We start from the raw sequence: 20,221 nt of genomic DNA, 5'->3' as shown, positions 1-20,221 counted from the left end.
GAAATTTGTTGTAGTACTTTTGGTGCCATTTTATACATGTTTTATTGAGTTGCATGTCTTTTTAAATAGTGGTGTATTTAGTTCGTATTTCGATATATTTCATATGAATTGAGGTGCACTTAGTTTGGTTGTATTAATTAAATTCCTTTTTTATAATCCTGTAATTCTCCACAACCTCAACAACCTACTGTAAAGTCTCTGACAGAGGAATATATCGAAAAACAACCTCAACAACCTCAACAAGAATCTCATGAGGAAGTAGCTCCTACTAATTTCCTACTAATGTATAAGTTCTACTTAATATTTTTTTAATATTTTTGTATATTCTTAAACTATTTTATGCGTCACCATGCAGTCATCCACCCGCTCAAGACGTGAATGATGGAATAATGATGGTTGCCAATGCTGCATTGAAGAATGACTTTCTTGCACCATCATTTAGCCTTGATTTTACGCAATCAAGTGAAGAAGCTACACTTACTCAAGAGGGTACACCACTAGCTGACATAAAAAAAATCTCAAGATAGCCCAGTATTGATGAAAGAGTTGGAAAATTTGGTTGATATGATGAATACTGGGTTTACAGTAGTATTAAATTATGCTAAGGAGAAAAGTTTTAATTTCCACCAGAAAAGATGCAGTCTACTTTGAACTTCCTTGACAAGTTCCAAACTCCGGTGAGACAAAAGGAAATAACAGAAAATTTTAAGGAGAAATACTTTCATTGGGTCACAAATATCAAGACTTATGAAGATAAAGGCACTAATGAGTGGGAGACGATATTCAAGCTGAACCATGAATCTTAATTGAAAATTACCAGAATGCACTTTACATCTTTAAAAGCCAATTCATATATCAAAAATCTAGTAATATTGGAATAACATTAATGATTTTGTTATGAGTTGTTGTGCCATATATATATAATAAGTTTGGAATTTTTGTTTTCGTAGGTTATTTTTGCAATGTGTCAAATTCTGAACAGCAAAAAAATTGAAAGATTTGAAAAACTCATATACTGTCTCCCTCTTAATATTGTGATAAGCTGTAGTACATTAAAATTTCGGTGTATTATTAAAATATATTATTTGCTGTAACTATTTCTTTCGGTTTTATATAAATTTTGTAGAATGCGGTGTTGGCGAGTCATAAGGCAATTTCAATCATCCAGAAACTAACAAGCCCTTTCAAATTGAAGATTATAAGGACTACATCCCATTTTTAGACAAAAAAAAGCTTGCATCCCATCCATTTGTAAGTTTTCATTTATAAAGATTCTTAAATAATTCTTTCATTAGGTGCCAATTAAACTAAAAAAATTATTCTCTCTAGCCAAACTTCGGATATTTGTCCCAGTTTGCTATGCGAACCATTGGTGGATATGGATGACGAATGTTCAAAAGAAGAAATTTTATATCCTTGATCCATATAATAAAAAATCTCCTTCGGAAGCCAAAACAGAACTTAATAAATTTATTGTAAGTTATTTATCTGATACATATTTTTGTTTTTTTCTATAAATTCTCTTATCTATGTCTGTTATTATCGTTATATAAATTCGGTATAGTTCTGTTTGAAATAAGGTGCATTGGTAGTTGTTTGTGTGACATTATCATTTATTCATTTCGGTATAATTAGGTGTTAAATATAGTGTTTCTTATATTTTTTTTAGGGCTTCATAATTTCAAAAATAGGGTGTTTGTTGGAGAAAAACATTTGATGGACAAGGATGAGGGAGTCGAAGCACCATACGTTAACATCATTGGACAGAATACAAGGTATCAATCTTACTATCTAAGAAATTTTACTCTGTTTTCTCTTACTGTTCTATTTTATTGTGTTAATTTATTTTTGTTTTTAGCTACGATTGTGCAATATATGTGATGAAATGGCTGGAGATAATTGAACCGAAAAAGATCAAAAAGAAAAAATATTTATGGAAGAATTAGAAACAGGTAACTATCTTTAAAAATAAATAACTCTCTATACTAAATTAACGGAGTTTAATAAAAAAAATTCTTTAAATTGTATGAAGAAGTTGATCATTTCAGAGTCGAATATGCTTCACTCATTCTATTTGGTGAAATAAATCAACTCAAAAATAAAGCCATTCAAGAATCTGAAGCCATAAGGTTATCCAAGCCATCTATTGTATTATTAAGTCCTTACTGTACATTGGAATCAGGAGATACTGATAGTAAATAGTTTGAATATTGTAAATTATTAAGAATTTTTATACTGGTTGTGTAATGAATTATCTGGGCAATGTATAGTTCAAACAAACACATACTTTGTATCTTTGTAAATATTCAATCCAAGTTTTTCATAATTTTTCTTTGCAAAATTAAACTTCTATGAACCTGCTTATGCTGTATTGAAATGATGTTAATCTAAATGAATCCAAGTTCAAAAAAATTGCAAAAAAGAAGAATAAATTCTACAATACACTAAATTGCTTACTGAATACACCAAAACTATTCAAATAAACACCGAAAACGCTTACAATTTTTTTTATAAATTTTCATCAGGAGATGCAAAATATCTAAATATTAAATTATTTTTACTTTTAAAAAGACTTTTTCTAAAAAAGTCACTTATTTTTTTAAAAGCTCACCAAATAAGCCCTTACTCGACCAAACTAAGCCTAAACCCTTTCACTCTAAATTAGTCTCCCATAAGCCCATAAGAGTGATAGACATAGTTATCAGAATTGGACCGGACTGATTGATTCAACCGAAAAACTAATGAACCAGAAGTCTAGCCAATTTTGTTTGCCTCCTAGACCGTTCCTACATACAACCTGGTCAATGACAGTCAAACTCGCCGAAAATGGATGAGTTAGCGCAAACCAGTGGCAGTTCGAAGGATTGAACTGTGGGCCCATAGGTAGCGTTTGTTTTGAGATATTAGGACTGAGACTGAGGGATTGAGACTCAATATTATGTTTGGTAGTGATGAATCCATATTTGACGATAAATTTTAGATTGATTTGAGTGGATTTCATCATATAAACCCACATTTATTCATCCAAATAGCATACTTTTGTGTTCTCTCCCTAAATTGAGCTTAATTATGAAAACATGCTATTTTGTACTTAATTTAATCAATTTTATTCCATTATTATTTCATTCGATGTCTTGATGTATTTTGAGTGATTTCAGGTGTAATAGGTAGGAATGGCTTGACAAGAGTGGAAGAGAAGCATAGAACTGGGAGAAAACATGAAGAAATCAAAGGAGAAAAACAAATCAGCACCTATGCCCACGCACAGGAAGAAAATCAGCAAGTGTGCGTACGCACAAGTCTCAGCACGTGACCTCATTAATGCAAATCGCTGGGGGCGATTTCTGGGCCTCCAGAGCCCAATTTTGGGGCTTTCTGAAGCTGATTCTTGCTATATCAAAGGGGCCATCATCCCATGTAAAAGGGGAGAGAAATTAGGGTTAGTTTAGCATCATGTAGGTCATTTTCTATAGAGAGAAGCTCCTCCTTCTCTCTAGAATTAAGGTTTCTTAGTTTAATTTCTTTGTAATTTCTCTTTTTAATTCTTATTTTCATCTAGTTTCTTCTACCTTTCTTTATTCCATTGTCTTAATTTCCTTAGTTTACCTTATTAATTTCTCATTTTACTTACTTTTTTGTTTAAGAACAGTAGAACACTCTTGTTACTTTGATTTCTATTTAATGCAATTTATGTTCCATTCTCTTTTATTGTTAAATTGAGTTGCTATTCTTACCTTTCTTGCTTGATAGTTGTAGAATTTATTGTTTCTTGTTATTTTATTATGCTTTCTTTTTATGCCTTCCAAGTGTTTGATAAAACGTTTGGTTGGATTTTTGCATAATTTTTCACACTCTTAGTTGAGAAATTGAGTAATTGGGTGAACTTGAGTGGTGGATGTCCATTCCACATTGTGTGAGGATTGTTAATTGATTTGGTTTTCACTAACACTAAGCCTTCCATTAATAGAGTTGGTAAGGACTTGTGGATTGAGATCATTTATGCCCTTTTGACTAATTCTTTATGTTAGAATTGACTAATTGGGATTAATTCCACACAATTACCATGTTTGTGGTCCATAAATAGGATAGGAATCTCTAATTCCCCAATTCCTACCAAGAGCTCTTTTTACCATTTAATTCCTTTTTTTGTTACTTTACTTGCTTTCTATTTAATTACTTGCCATTTTAATTTCTTGCATCTTATTATCAAAACCCCCAAAATCTCACATAGCCAATGATTGATCACATTAATTACAACTCTTAGGTAGTATTTGTTTTGAGATACTGGATAGAGACTGAAAGACTGAGACTCAGTATCATGTTTGTTGGCTTAGAGACTGATACTAAAATTTCTGTCTCTGTCTCCAAAATTTCAGTATTTCAGTACCTCCAAAAAGTAGGGACACAGGAGACTGAAAATTTTAAAGACAGAGACTGAAACGTTAATAACATTTTATACCTAAAATACCTTCATTTTAATTAATTAATTCCAATTTTATTTTTTGTACAAATTAAATTAGAGCTTCATTCTTATTTTAATTTCTATCTCCTACTTTGCACCAAACAGAATACTGAGATTTATTTCAGTCTCTGTCTCTAAGTCTCTGTCTCTCAGTATCAGTCTTTCAGTCTCTGTCTCTCTACCAAACGCTACCTTAGGGAAGACGATCCGGGAGTTTAAATACTCTCGATTATTTTGTATTGATTGTGACATCTTTAGAATTAAAATTTGATTGAGAGGATCTATTGCCGGTTTGGTCTATACTTACAACGGAAGTTATTTTGAGAAATCCAAATTGGCATAAATCCTCTCTTGTCAGGTAGACAGTGAAACTAAAATTTTAATTTCCATCTCCAAAATTTCAGTCCCTTCAATACCTCCAAAAGTAGAGACACAAAAAATTGAAATTTATGAAAACAAAAACTGAAATTTTAATAACATTTTGTTCCTAAAATACCTTTATCCCACCTCTCACATTTTTTCTTCTCTCACTCCCTCTCCCTTCTGTCAACACACCATCACTCATCATCACGTCGCCAGTCTCCTTGCTCCACTGCCACCTTCCCTTTATCGTCCACCTTCCCTTTATCGTCGAAGTGCAGTAGCGGCATCGTCATTAATGGCATCCCCAACATCGATAAACACAACAATATCATCTTCACTTTCTTCGTCCACCACCGTCGTTGTCTTTTTCGTCATTCTCAAACTAAATCGGAGTTATGAGAGTGTCAGCACTTTATTAGTGGCTGGCGGACCGCTACTCACTATCCATTTCCGACGTGGTTGAAAAAGAACTGCTAATAGACTATATGAGAACCTGAGTTATGGAAGTGCTAGGATTTCACCTTTTTTGTTGAATAATTTTTATAGTTTTGTTTTGGCATTATTTTCTTTCTTTCATTCTGATGATAATGATTATACAATAATGATAATTCTCAAAAGAAAAAAGAAAAAAAAGAAAAGAATGGAATATAATTTATTTTTTATTTTTTAATTAATAAAAATAATTAAGTAATTTTGTTTATTTTAGCTTCTATATTTATCTTAATTTTAATTTAAAGTCCATTTATAATAATAAAAAATGTGGAAAGACCTCGTCATTGTCACAAGCATATTAATTTATATCTCAATTAAAAAATGCTGGCGCCAAGGGTCGAGCCTTGTACTTAGGCAAGAGAAAAATCTTTTAAACTTTACCTAAGTTTAAAATAACAACCAAGTGCTAAATTCTCAATTTAATTTTTTTTTCAATTTATTTTAATGGATGTAGAGCAGGATGACAATGGGTTATAGGGCAGAGACCTCCTTTTTTTTTTACCAAAGATAGGAGACTCGAACCCACAACCTCTTAATTAAATATGGAAAGACTATGCCATTTGAGCTATAACTCATTGGCTTTCCCACTCCTTATTTCTATTTAAAACATTTTGTCTCTCATTCTTGTTGCATTTTTGTAACGGACTTCAATTTATTTTTTTCTGTGAGTATTTATGAATATTAAATTAAAAAAAATTATGATAAAATTTTATGCAATTCAACTAAAATATATCAAATTAAAGATAATTCATACACATTTAATTTAATAATATAAATTCAAAATTTTGCCACATATAAATTAAAATAAAATAAAATAATTTTTTTTTAACATAGTAACATAATAAATCTTGATCAACGATCATAATTTGATAATAGTAGAGTTGGCAATACCACCCGAACTCGCAGGTACCCACCCCGCCCCTACCCGCTCGGGGCGGGTAATTACCTGCCCCACACCGGGGCGGGTTTTTAGCGGGGCGGATTCTTGGGAGGGGCGGGGCGGGGTCGGGTTTAGGTAATACCCGCCCCTACCTGCTCCGCTATATATATAATATATATAATTTTAATATATAATATGTATAATATATGTAAAATAATTAGTAAATGATTAATAATATTGTATCATATTTAAATTTTTACTTTAATTTATATTATGTATGTGATGATGGTTATATAAATTTTGAAATTTAAGTTTATTTATTGAATTTTAATAATTATAGGGGCGGATAGGGGCGGGGCGGGTACCCGCAGGGGCGGGACGGGTACCCGCAGGGGCGGGTTAGGGTTCAACGTTTTACTACCCACGGGTAGAAGAGGGGCGGATTCTATGCAGGTTGTTGTACGGCGGGGCGGAATCGGGTAGAGCAAAAACCCGCCCTGTTGCCACCCCTAGATAATAGTACTCTCTTCTTATAATAATACCAAGGTTGCGAGAACCGGACCGGTCATTGAACCGGTCAGGTGACAGGTTTAATGGTTCAATAGTTCAACCGGAGTCTAACCGGGGTTGAACCGGTTTCATTAAATATATAATATAATTATTGAAAATTCAATATACAATTTTAAATATACAAATTCAATAAAAATTTCAATCCATCATGATCATGTTTAATTCTAGAAAAATAGAAAACTTAATATTGAACAACACTCTCATTCCTGTTTAATACAAGGGTATACTCTCATCATGATCCTCTGCAATATTCAATTCACAATCAAAAGAGGAAAGACAAGCAAATGGCTAAAAACAAAAACAATGAAGGAGAATCAAATCCGTAAACCACATTAAAATAAAGGAAATCTGTCATATGACTTGTAAACAATGGAAATCTGTCAATAATCAAATACCAAATAATCATTTACTAGCTTACTTCTTTATGGATGAGAAACTCACTTCTCCTTTCTATTCATTGATCCTATTCAGACCTTCAAAATGTTACTCCTTATTGTCACACCAGCCATTAAATCTATCCGTTACAAACAATGACAATACTACAATAAATTACATAACTTAGTTAAAGAAACTATTTCTTCCCTAACCCAGCCACAACTATTAAAAATTCCAGCCAAAACTTGCCAGCTAGTTACTGAAAACTAACCATAGAAAGATACTGAGCAGGCACAGAGGGCGTGATCGCCTGCAAGAACTGCTCCAGATTGCTCAATCACTTCTCAGCATTATCTTATGGCTGTGGGTTACTTTGTGATTGTTCCATCTGTAATAATCAGAAAATCAAAGGCCAGAAAATAACTTCAGAAAACCATGAACAAATAAATAATTCAGCAACCAAAATTATGAAGCAGCAAACAAATTCAAATAACCTCAGCAAATCAAAAACCACAAAACCATGAAGCAGCAAACAAATTCAAATAACCTCAGAAAATCAAAACCCAAAACCATGAAGCAGCAAACAAATTCAAATAACCTCAGCAAATCAAAAACCACAAAACTATGAAGCAGCAAACAAATTCAAATAACCTCAGAAAATCAAAACCCAAAACCATGAAGCAGCAAACAAATTCAAATAACCTCAGCAAATCAAAAACCACAAAACCATGAAGCAGCAAAAAAATTCAAATAACCTCAGCAAATCAAAAACCACAAATCATGAAGCAGCAAGGAGGAATAATAGAACAAGTGAATAACAGAGTATCACCGGCGGCGAGTAACGGCGACGACGGAAGAGGAGGCGAGCTCGGCGACGACGCAACAGGAGGCGAGCTCGGCGACGACGCAACAGGGGGCGAGTTCGGCGACGAAACAGGACGCGGTGGTGGTTGCCGTGCTCAACGCCGTCGCTGCTGTCGCTGCGGGATGCGGTGGCGATGGCGGTGGAACTGTGGGTGGTGAACTGCTTTTTCAGTGATTCTTCTTCTCTTCTGGCTTCTGGAGTTATGAGATCTGGGTGATTTCTGTGAACATTAGGGATTTAGGGCTTCGTTTACTCGTTTAGGCGTTTAGCCCCCTTTTTTTTTTTTTAAACTCCCAAAACGACGCCGTTTAGCATTTTTATTTTCAAACCAAAAACCGTAAAAAACCGGACAGTTCTTCCGGTTCACCGGTTAATCGCCGGTTCGACCGGTTTTTTGACCAATTTTTTGCCAAATGGTTTCTAACCTTACCCGGACCGACTAGGTGACTGATTCCCGGTTAATCCGGTTGAACTGGCCGATTCGGTTTGGTTTTTAGAACCATAAATAATACAAATTTAAATAATTAATTGGTGTAAATTTAGATATTATGCACATCATTAATTTGTTTCTAAATAAAAAAAAATTAAACATATAGAGATTTAGAATTTCACGTTAACTTTTATATATATATATATATATATATATATATATATATATATATATCTAAAAGATATTTTAGTAATTTTATGCTAGCAGGAATTCCTCTGCCCTTGTTTATTCGTGGGGAGGGATCCCCATCCCTATAAAAATTTTGCGGGTTCTCATTTTACTCTCGTTACAAATTTTTCCTGCAAGTTTTCGTGAATTTGGATATTTTTGCCATCTCTAATGTAGAATAGTAATAGTACTAGTTCAACCTCGTTTGAGTTCTTTTCTTTACTTTAAAATCATTGGTTAAATTATTATTTATATATAATTTAATCATTATATTATTCTACAACGGATAACATTTTAGCGCTAAAAATATTGATGTGGCACATTATGATATCAATATACATATTTCTCTTCTCTCAACTTATTTTAGAAAATTATCTTTATAATTATATATAAAAATTAGTATTCAATGTATAATTAGACTAGTTGTCAATTATTTATATTTTTAATCATTTTAATTATATTAATTATCAATCATTATAAGCCAATGAGTTATAGCTCAAATGGCATAGTCTCCCCATACTCAATTAAGAGGTTGAGGGTTCGAGTCTCCTATCTTTGGTAAAAAAAATAAATTATCAATCATTATAATATAATTTTTAACGAAACTAATAGCTCAAATGGCATAGTCTCCCCATACTCAATTAAGAGGTTGCGAGTTCGAGTCTCCTATCTTTGGTAAAAAAAAAAAATTGATATTGATATTAATAATAAAAAATTAAGGTTTAAGATTTTTTTTTTGGCATTTGGTCAAGTTCGCCGCATCCCCGACGAACTCTATAAAAATGAGTGTTCTTCTTACTCCGGCGAACTTCACTTCAAATATATCAGATTGAGTTTGAAAAGTTAACAGTGGTAACCATTATCATCGTCTCCAGAGTACATGAGAGTACATCGTATTTTATTTTTGGGAAATAGTTATTTTTTCAATTTATAATTAAATTTTTTTTTGTTAAATATGACTTATTCCGGTGTACCTGTGTATTTTTGGAGACGATGATAATGGTTGCCATTGTTAAATATGGCTTATTTTTTTTAAATTTATAATTTAAAAATCATCCTTGAAGAAGCCAGGTTTGTTGTCAGTGTATTTTTGTGTACTCCTATATACTGTTTGGAGATCTATATACTATTTTAGAGACGATGATATGGATTAAAAATGTGAGTTTTTAAAAATTTGAGTAGAGTTTGCTAGATTAAGGTGAACTCTATCGTTTTTATAGAGTTCGCTGGGAGTGCAGTGAATTTGCTCTCAACAAAAAAATCGTTTTTTTTTTTCAAATAATATATTTCATTAATAAAATGAAATGAAAGGTCCACTAGGGACTACCCATAGGGGGCAATTTTGGAAAAGATCCAACAAAGACTATGAATGTAATTGAATTACATTGATTAAGTAACTTTTCTAATTCCTCAGAAGAAGTTTCGTTCTCCTCTCTCTCACAAAGAACACCATACCCAATTCATCTTCTTCATCTTCTTCATCTCTTCTGCATGGATCAGTGAGCCGCTTCAACACACATCCAAGGTGTTCTCCGCTCTTTATTGAAGATCAATTTATTTCTTGCTTTCCAGATCTGCCAGCACAGGTTTGCTGCTAGCTCTATATCACTTGAATAGTTATGGCTTCTAAGTTTGGTTGCTTGTATGAACTTTGACCATCACTTCCATAGTTCCGTTTGTTGTGCAGGAACTTCAAGCTCCGCGAGCCTCCATGCTTCCACTGAGTCCGGGCAGTCAAAAATACAATGACCTACTGATTCTTCTTCCATTTAGCAGCGAATACACATCGGGTTAGAAGAAGCAATTCTGGAATGCAGCTTTTGGTTAACTGGTAAGCCTTCATGAGCCATCTTTCAGATAAAATTTTTGAATCTAGGTTGGCTTTTCATCTTCCATATGTTCATCCAAAGCTCTTGTTGCTTGCATCGATCAGGGAGAAACTCCGCTGGAGGGTGGTAGAAGAGGAATGCTACTCAGTAACATGACGCTACAGAATATCCGCTGTTGTTGGTCCGCATCCAGGTTAGTTTATCATCTCCTTTATAGATAGGAGTATTGATGATTACTTCAGTGATTTCTGGTTGAAAAAATTTTGCTATTTTATCCTGGTCCCAAGTTTTGTTAGGTAAAATTAGTTCTGAGACCCACTAAGGGATTCGATCAGTGTTTTGATTAAAAATAGGCATAATTGCAGTGTAGTCATTGACCCATGAATCTGTATGAATGTTCACCATATTTCTCCTACCAATTTTTCAGACTAGTCCTTTTTCCAGGACTTTCCTGCCTTCCAAGACACTCCTCCAGCCCCATGATGGGTTATTCCCTGTCTTTGCTCTCAGGAAATTTGTGAACTTGTAGTATTTGCTCCTGTAGACTTTATTAAGCAGAGAATTCGATTTAGTAAGTAGCCTCCAGCCTTGTTTTGCAAGCATTGCAAGGTTGAAAGCCTTTAGGTCTTTGAAATTTAGTCCTCCTTAGTTTCTGGGTCTACATGTAATCTGCCAACTTATCCATTGCATCTTTCTCTCTCTATTTTTTTGTCCCCACCAAAACTGTAAGATAGTGCGTTGTAACTCCTCTAATAAAATATCAGGCAATCGAAAACAACTCAGAGTATAGATGGGAATTGCTGTAGCTACTGCCTTTATCAAAATCTCTCGACCACTAGGAGAAAGTAGAGCTCGTTTCCATTGTTGGAGTTTTTGGCGGACCTTGTCTTTAATATAATTGAAAGTAGCTCTCTTGGACTTCTGAATAACTGACGGTAACCCCAAATACTTATTTTGATTTCCAACATGCAGAACCATAAGAAGATTAGACAATTGATCTCGGGTGTGAAACAGTATATTTTTGCTGAAGAAAACAGATGACTTGTCTAGATTAACCACTTGGCCACTTATACCCTCGTAGGTCTGTAAGATACTTAGTAAGCTTCGGCAGTCTCCTTCTGTAGCTTTGCTAAATAAAATTGAATCATCTGCAAAAAATAGATGGGTAATTCTGGGCATCTGTGATTCAGTCTCAAACTAGAAAGATCCTGTCTCTGTTCTCCTCTCTGGAGCAGATGTGAGAGACCCTCTGCACAAAATAGAAATAGATAGGGAGAAAGAGGGTCACCTTGACGCAACCCTCTACATGGTTTAAAATAACCATGTGGTTGACCATCCACAGTAACAGAGTAAGAAACCATCGTCACACATTCCTTCATCCAGTCCAACCATTAATCGCAAAAATCCAACTTTTTCATCATCGCCCAAACAAAAGACCATTCGACTCTATCATAAGCCTTACTCATATCAAGCTTTAGAGCTAAGTCATAGTCACCATATCTCTTATTTTTTAGGAAATGCATAAACTCGTGAGCAATAAGAACATTTCACTAATCAGCCTCACTTTAACAAAAGCACTTTGATTGTCACTAATCACTCTATTCATGACCATTTGCATTCGGTGTACTAAAATCTTAGAGATAATTTTGTAAAAAATACTACTAAGACTTATAGGCTGAATATGCTTCATAGTGCTCGCATTATCAACTTTGGGAAAAAGGCAGATATGAGTGTGATTAAAAGCTTTCAAAATTTTACCTCAAAAAAAAAAACTTCGGACCGCTCTGATCACATCATCCTTAATTGTCCCCCAAAAGTATTAAAAGAATTTAGCTGTAAATCCGTCATCCTCAGGAGCTGAAAAGGGATTGATAGAGAAAACTGCTGACTTGATTTCCGCATCCAAAACTGGCCGAATCAACCTTTTGTTTGTGGCTGCATCAATTTTCAGAGGCACATGTTGAATCTCCTCCTCCGAATCAGCCGGGTTGTTAGAGGCAAAAATATTCACAAAGTAATCCTCTGCGATTTGAGCAATTCCATCCAGGTCTGTTGCTGAATTTCCTTCTTCATCCTCCATAACACACACCTTATTCCTCCTTGATCTTGATTTGAATTTCGAGTGAAAGAATTTAGTATTTCTATCTCCCCAATTTAGCCATTAAACCCTGGATTTTTCTCTCCAATACCTTTTCTCATCCTCCACAGCCTCTTCAAGTTCTGCTTCCAATATTCGAATCTCTGTGGGATTAACATGGCTTTTTTTTTCATATTTAGCAACCAGCCGTTCCTTAATGTATGAAATTCGGACTTGGGAGTTAGTGGAGGAGTTCCTTTGCCAGTCCACCAGCCGATGCCTGCAGTTTTTTAGCTTTCCAGCCAACTTAAATATTGGAGATCCAGATATTTCTATTTTCTATGCTTCCTTGATTAATGCTACCACCTCCTCCTTTTCACACCATCTTTCTTGGAAGCGGAATCTTCTTTTAAATCTCCTATGTTGTCGATCGTCACTTAACAAAATAGGTTTGTGGTCTGACCCAATGCCGTCTAAATGCGTCACAAATGCATTCGGCCAAACCACTCTTCACTCATTAGTGACTAGCACCCTATCCAATCTCTCCCGTATCAGGTTACCTCCAACTTGACGGTTGCTCCAAGTGAATTTTCCTCCTTCGAAGCCCATATCCACCAACTCACCCTCATTGATAAAGTCATTAAATTCTTGAATTGAGGATTCTACCTTGTTTCTACCACCTTCCTTTTCATGATGGAATTTGATTGCATTAAAGTCCCCTATTACAATCATCTTTTCGTCCCCAATCTGAACTCTTTGCAGTATCCTTTCGAATTGTTCTCTTCTTATTTCTTCTGTGGCTAAATAAACCCCAATTGCATCCCATTGTTTATTAGATTCCACATGGTGACACTTGAAGTGAATAAAGAAACTTTCTTGCTCAATAACTTGTAAATTAATGCCTTCCTTCCATGCGACTACCATGCCTCCTGCCTGACCCACCAGATCCACTGTGAAACAATTTGTAAAACCTACCCTCCTAACAACCCTCTCCACTGTCAAAGCATTTTTTCTAGTTTCACATAGAAACAATGCTTCGGGAGAATGGGATATTGTGATCCCTTGGATGTTGTGAACTGTCAGGGGGTTCCCTAAACCCCAACAGTTCCACATCAACATCTTCATCCCTCCTTGGGTGCCATATGTTGGGTGGCACCTTCTCCCATGCTTGCTAATGTATCTACTACTTGACACTGTCTCTTCCTATTCGTCATGTCTTGCAACCCCATATTGCTCCTCTTGGATCCTGAGACCGATTTGAGGGTTGGTTTCCTTCGGGCTAACTGTTTCAACTTCAGCTCGCTGCCTCCATTACCCTCCTCACTTCGGCTTGTTGCTTCGAAGGTGAATAAACTGTTAGAATTTGCAGCTTCTATCAAATTCTCCCCCTTCTCTTGTTCTGTTTTCTTCTTTCCAGTCCTGGGTCACTCTTTCCCACTTCCTCCTGTTCTCCTCCCCCTTCTGGGATTTGGTTTTCTGGTTTGAAACCTACCTCAGCTCCACTATTTTGTGAATTGCCTTCTTAAACTGATAAGCTAGCAAATGCACGTATTAGATTTACTGGTGTAGGCTTCCTTGACGTTTGTCTCCTCTCCTCCTCCTTTTTAGGTTTGTTGGGGTTTTGGTTCTCCTTTGAATTTTCTATTTTCCTCCCACTTGTTCAGCTCTCAGCCACGAACCCCACTGTTCTTCCTTTGACTATCCAACCGCCGTATCCTCTAAATTCTGCTGGCAATTTCTCACTTCATGACCAATAAAACCACAATAATAACAAAAGTTACCGATACATTCGTATTTCAGGTTCACTTCCACTACTTTCTGATTATTGCCTGAAATTTTAATGGATCTTCTTAGTGGTTTTGTGATGTCTAGCATCACTTTTGCCTTCAGCAATCGGTCCTCCTTACCCCTTATTGAAAACAGATCTGTCTCTAACATGCTCCCAAGTGTTTCTCCTACTTTGCTGCCCAGGTTTCTTGTTTTGCATTGTTTTGGTAATCTCCATAGCTGAACCCAAGTTGGAACCATTGCAAACTCCTCATCTTTAATCTCCAAGTCCTCATTCCACCTTCGTAGATTCAAAATATAGTTTTTGAAAAGCCAATGTGCACCTCTTTCAATCCTGATCAAGTCCGTTTCATTGTCGAAGAAGAATTGGAACAAGTCCCCCCCATGATCTATGACTTTGAAACCTATCGGTTGGCTCCAGATCGCATATAAAGCTGCCTCAATAGTTCCTGGACAAATTTTTCAATCTGAAAACAGCCTGCCTACAAGACTCCTTGAGCATTTTTCTATCCCATCCTTTATGTCCTCATCATTGAACAGAAGGACTGTTTCTTCATCTGTCACAGTAGCATTAGTAGCATGAATTCGACCAACAGCATGTGCTGCCATTGTTCCCTAGTAGTCTTCTATGAGACGGCCTCACAATTAAGGATTCTCCTGAAAAAACCCTAGCAGAGCAGAGTACACAAACAAACCCTAGAAAATAGGGCACATTTTATCAAGTGGTTCCACAAAAAAATCGTATTTGAGGAATTAAAGTTTAAAAATCGTATTTGGGAAACTAATAAATTTTTTTATTTTATTTAAAAAAATCCAAAAAATTAAATATAAATTTATGATTCTAATTGCCATAAATATGATACTAACATAAATAATTTTGTTAAAATACTCTATAATGCACGTGTGTATTTATTAGTGACAAATTGATATCGATATTAATAATTAATTTTTATAATTACTTTCGTATTATTAAAGGTTATATATAGTGTTTCTTTTGTGGTTCATGAGTCTAAGTTTGAGAGCCAAAGTATTTTGTTTAATTTTTTTAATTTATTATTCTTCTTTGACTACATTATAGAATAAGAATGTATTCTTCGTTTTTCATCAAAATTGATTTTTTAAGGTACAAATTACAATTTTTTATGCTATTTTTTTATGTAGCCAATATATTATTATTCTTTTGATAATTATTCTTACGCAAACTTATTCTTTTCGTCTATCGAGCAATTGCTTCCAAGGAGCTTTATAGGCTAAGTTCAAATTTCATCCCTTTCATACTTTTTACGTTCACCCGAAAATCTTTGAAGTGGAGCATATAATGAGATTTAATTTCCTCAATTCAAGTTCAATCTTGCTAGAATTATGACAAATTTAGAGATGCAATTTCAAATATTGGTACTATATTTATTTTTTTTAACTTTTCGTAATAAAAATAATTTTATAAGATATTGTGATTTTTTTCAGAAACTATCGGCCTTCTGCTGCATTAATGCAATGCCATTGATGAAAATAAATGCCAATTTAGTTTCTCGATGTGACTATTTTATACCTTACTGTATTCTATAGATAGCGGATGATGAAACTTATTTAACAAAATGATGGTCTACATTTTCACGGATTCTAAATGTTCGAGTTGATGATATTATTTCAGTTGGGTGTCGTTAATAGAATGACTCTAATCTATACGTGTCTAAGTACTAGGATAGCTTAAATATTATTTAAATAATTTAGTTCTAATATTAGTAATTAATTAAATTAATTTTAAAAAAATTTAAATTGTTGTCTCAATTTATATATTACGACTATTATTTTTGGATAGGTTATTTTTAAATTTTATTATATGAAATTTTTTGTTTTTAAATTTATTTTTAATTCTTATTTACTCTCAGTATAACTAAGAAAAAAATAGTTAAGTTAAAAAATCTGCTAATAACAAATAATATCTTTAATGACAATTATTTTAATTAATTATGTAAAATTATTGTAAACAAATAATAAAATAATTAATAGTTGGGTTAAAATTTTATTAACAATAGTATTTATTGAAAATTTTAGATGTCCAATAATATATTTAGTTGGGTTAAAATTTTATTAGTGTGTAATTATAGAATTATTGTGTTAAAATTTTATTATAATATATTATCGTATAGTTAATTACACGTATAATCGTATGATAACCTATAATGAAGGAATAGTATATTAAAATAAAATTTAATTGTCCAATAATATATATATATATATATATATATAAAGAAATAATTATTGATATAAAAAAATATGTTAATAGTTAAAATTTACGACTATAATTAATATATATCAAATTAATTTAGTATTAGTTAAAAATTTATTTTTCTATCTTAAAGAAATCAATTCTATCATTATTACTATTAAATAAATATACCATTATAATTAATATTATTTTACGTAATTATAATACTATCTATAATTTTATTATTTCTATTATACCACTATTTTCATACAAATTTATGTTTTTAATAATAATTTATAAAAATTATCATGATTAATGAAAATGACCATAACTTTTTAATATTAGTACACGTACACTAATATTAATAATAAGAAATAAAAAAAATCTTTAAATGATTGTAGGCTCAAAACAAGAACTTCATATATATAAAGAAATAATCGTAATTAAGAAATAAATATATCTTGAGAATAAAAAAACTATTAATTATAAAAAATAATTATAATAAAAAATAATTAATATATATAGAATAAAAGAATCATTAAATAATTATGGACTCAAAAGAAAATAATCATAATTAAAAAATAATTAACCTATATGTGACTTAAATATATTTACGTATAATTAATATATATATATATATATATATATATATATATATATATATATATAAAATAAGTAACTATTAATTAAATAATTAATATATACATATAAATAAATAAAAATACTATTAATTAAAAAGAAATAGTATATTTTTAATTTTAAGAATCAAATGCACATAATTATAATGATTTGTTCTGAAATAGATAATCAAATTAATTGAATATTTCTATTTTTAATTTAGAGTAGATTAATCCTATACAATATATATGTCCCCTTAATGTATTATGTGATTATAAACTTTTATATCATGAGGGAGTTTTTGAGAATTGCATGATTAATATTGTGTATAGAGAAGTCTTTGATAAATTGATATGATCAGGTAATGTTTAATAAATTTGTATCTCTTTATTGTTAATTGTATTTTTTATATTTTTTTTTGTAGTTGGAATTAGATAGAAAATTTTATATAAATAATATTTAAATTTTATTTGATACAGAAATAGATATACAATTTATAGATGTGCAATGATCAATGTTAGAAACAAAAAAATGTGTACGCATATTTTTTATTGAAATTAAGACATTGATTTATTGCATATTACGCCCTTTTCTTTAATTAATCCAATTATTTTGTGAAATTGGTTTTTTTATTGAAATAAATATTGAAAAAACTTTATTTTTTTAAATAGGCATGGGTCAAAACGTTTTCCAAAATGTACAGCACCATGTCTTGTAAAGCAAACACGAAATGGATTTAAGTACCATTTTAACACTGACGCCCACGAAATGGCCTATAACTCAGGTACGGCGGACGCGAATTAGGCGATCACACATGTAGCACACACGAAATGGAGGCATAGGATAAAGACAAGTGGGCCAAACGCGAAATGGAGCCAATTCATTGGTATTCCACACGAAATGGAGCAACTAAGTTATACCCCTCGCGAAATGGTATCTGGATTTTGCTATATAAATGGCCGTGGCTACCAGTGTGCAGCCATGGTTGGAAATCATAGTTGTGCTACGGTGTAATCCATTTCCCACAACTCTCTTCCATCTCTTCATTTTTTTTTCTAAATTAAGCTAGTTTGCAGTTTGCTGTGCCTATGGCTTCTGAAAATGTCTATGTCATCGTATATCCGAATGGAGAAATATCTTATACATCTGAAGGTATTACATTTGTTTGTGACGATCCACTATGAATAATGATCCTTCCCCAAACATCATTGCAAGAGCTGAAAATTTTGATTCTCATGAATACTGGGATGGTCGAAAAGAAAGAAATTACGAAGTTAACTTACAGGATGCCAGTTGCAGTTGCCAACTCGTTTGCATATCAAAAAATGCAGATTAAATCTGACCAACATATTTTGATAATGTTTTCTTATCATTGTAGCATCAGAAGTATCTACTCGTTGAAACTATGTGTGAATCTCCAAGATGTTGGTGGAAGCTCCTCTAGTTCCAATAATGTGGAGCAGGTTGGAAATTTCGGTGCGACAGATTTCATGTCCTTTTAGGAAATCGTTAGAGCTCGAAGTCCCACCTTCAACGCCTTTATGATGCCGGGACAAAATATAGGAAATCGTCATGCACGTCCCTCCCCTTCCAACCGTGTTGCATCCCATAAGGTATTGTTGATGGGTTGGTAAAGACTTCTTATGAAGATGAGATCGAAGATAATAGTGGTGAAGAAGTAGAAGTGTTTCCCAAAACCCAACCGCTTTACCAAAAGAGGGATCTTTCAAATCGTGCCGAATCGGTTGGTATGGCGGTGGGTGGTAGTGGATCTAGCGGGACTCTAGGCCACTATCTTTCTTTAAATCTTGGTGCAATGAACTCAATCACTGCCGAAGACAGACCAAGCAACTAGCTTTGTCGGGTGAGATGGAGTTGGAGGTTGGGTTGAAATTTCTGAATAGAAAAACTGTGATGCTTGACGTAAAGAACTACAACATTCGTAGAAGTGCGGAATACAAGGTGGTAGAGTCAGATCAAATTTGGTATGTATGTCGATGCAAGCAGTTTGGGGACCAATGTCGTTGGATGGTACGGGTTACAAAGACAAGGGCCTCCAGATTTTGGGTTATTCGAAAATACGAAGGGCCTCACAGTTGTTTGGCAAGATTGATGTCACAAGATTATGCTCAACTTGATAGCAACGTCATCTGCCAGCATATATTCCCCATGGTTCGTGCAGATGTGACTATTTGCATAAAGGTGTTGCAAGGATCAGTCGAGCCAGCATATGGGTACAAGGTTTCTTACAAGAAGGTTTGGCATGCAAAGCAGAAGGCAATTGCAAAAATTTATGGTGATTGGGAGGAGTCATACGACTAGCTGGGAAAATATTTCAATGCACTGCAAACTTTTATTCCAGGTATTCTTTGGCAATTGAAAGTTATATTATGGTAATCTTTAGAGTCCTTTCGGTGTGGTTCTAATTAAGCATAGTCGTGCCAGGTACAATTGTTGACCTACAAACGCGACCATACTATGTCGGCAACACATTGGACTGTCACAGTATCATGTTTCATCAGGTTTTTTGGTTGTTTCCATCTTGTGTTAAAGCTTTCAAGCACTGTAAGCCACTGGTCTCAGTGAGCAGAACGCACTTGTATGGTAAATACATAAGGACCCTATTGATGGGCATAGCGTAGGACAGGAATAACAACATTCTGCCCATTGCTTTTGTAATTGTCAAAAGGGAGAATACTGACTCGTGGATAACAACATACTGCCCATTCGGCCCTGCATGAAGGAGACATCGTATGGTCGGAGAGATAATACAGCAGTGTCACCGATAGATGCGGGTCTCCTTCCCACAATTGTGGGCTGTGGGTCAGTATCGGATCGTGGAAGGGCCAGTCCAAGATCTGTATGTGTCTGCAGTGATGGCTGCTGAGGGATGAAATGCTCTAAACCGTCAAACAAGGAAGAGAAATTTGTCCAACCAACTCTATCCATGGAATCAATCAAGTCCTGTGTTCTACCCCCCTTGGGATGAACCACCAACCTCATAGCTACTCTGGTATGGCATAACCTGTTGCATG

The sequence above is a fragment of the Arachis ipaensis genome, chromosome B6 (genome assembly GCF_059453495.1).
Source record: "Arachis ipaensis isolate K30076 ecotype BB chromosome B6, ASM5945349v1, whole genome shotgun sequence".
Lineage (NCBI taxonomy): Eukaryota > Viridiplantae > Streptophyta > Magnoliopsida > Fabales > Fabaceae > Arachis > Arachis ipaensis.
Note: the sequence above shows the minus strand (reverse complement) of the source record.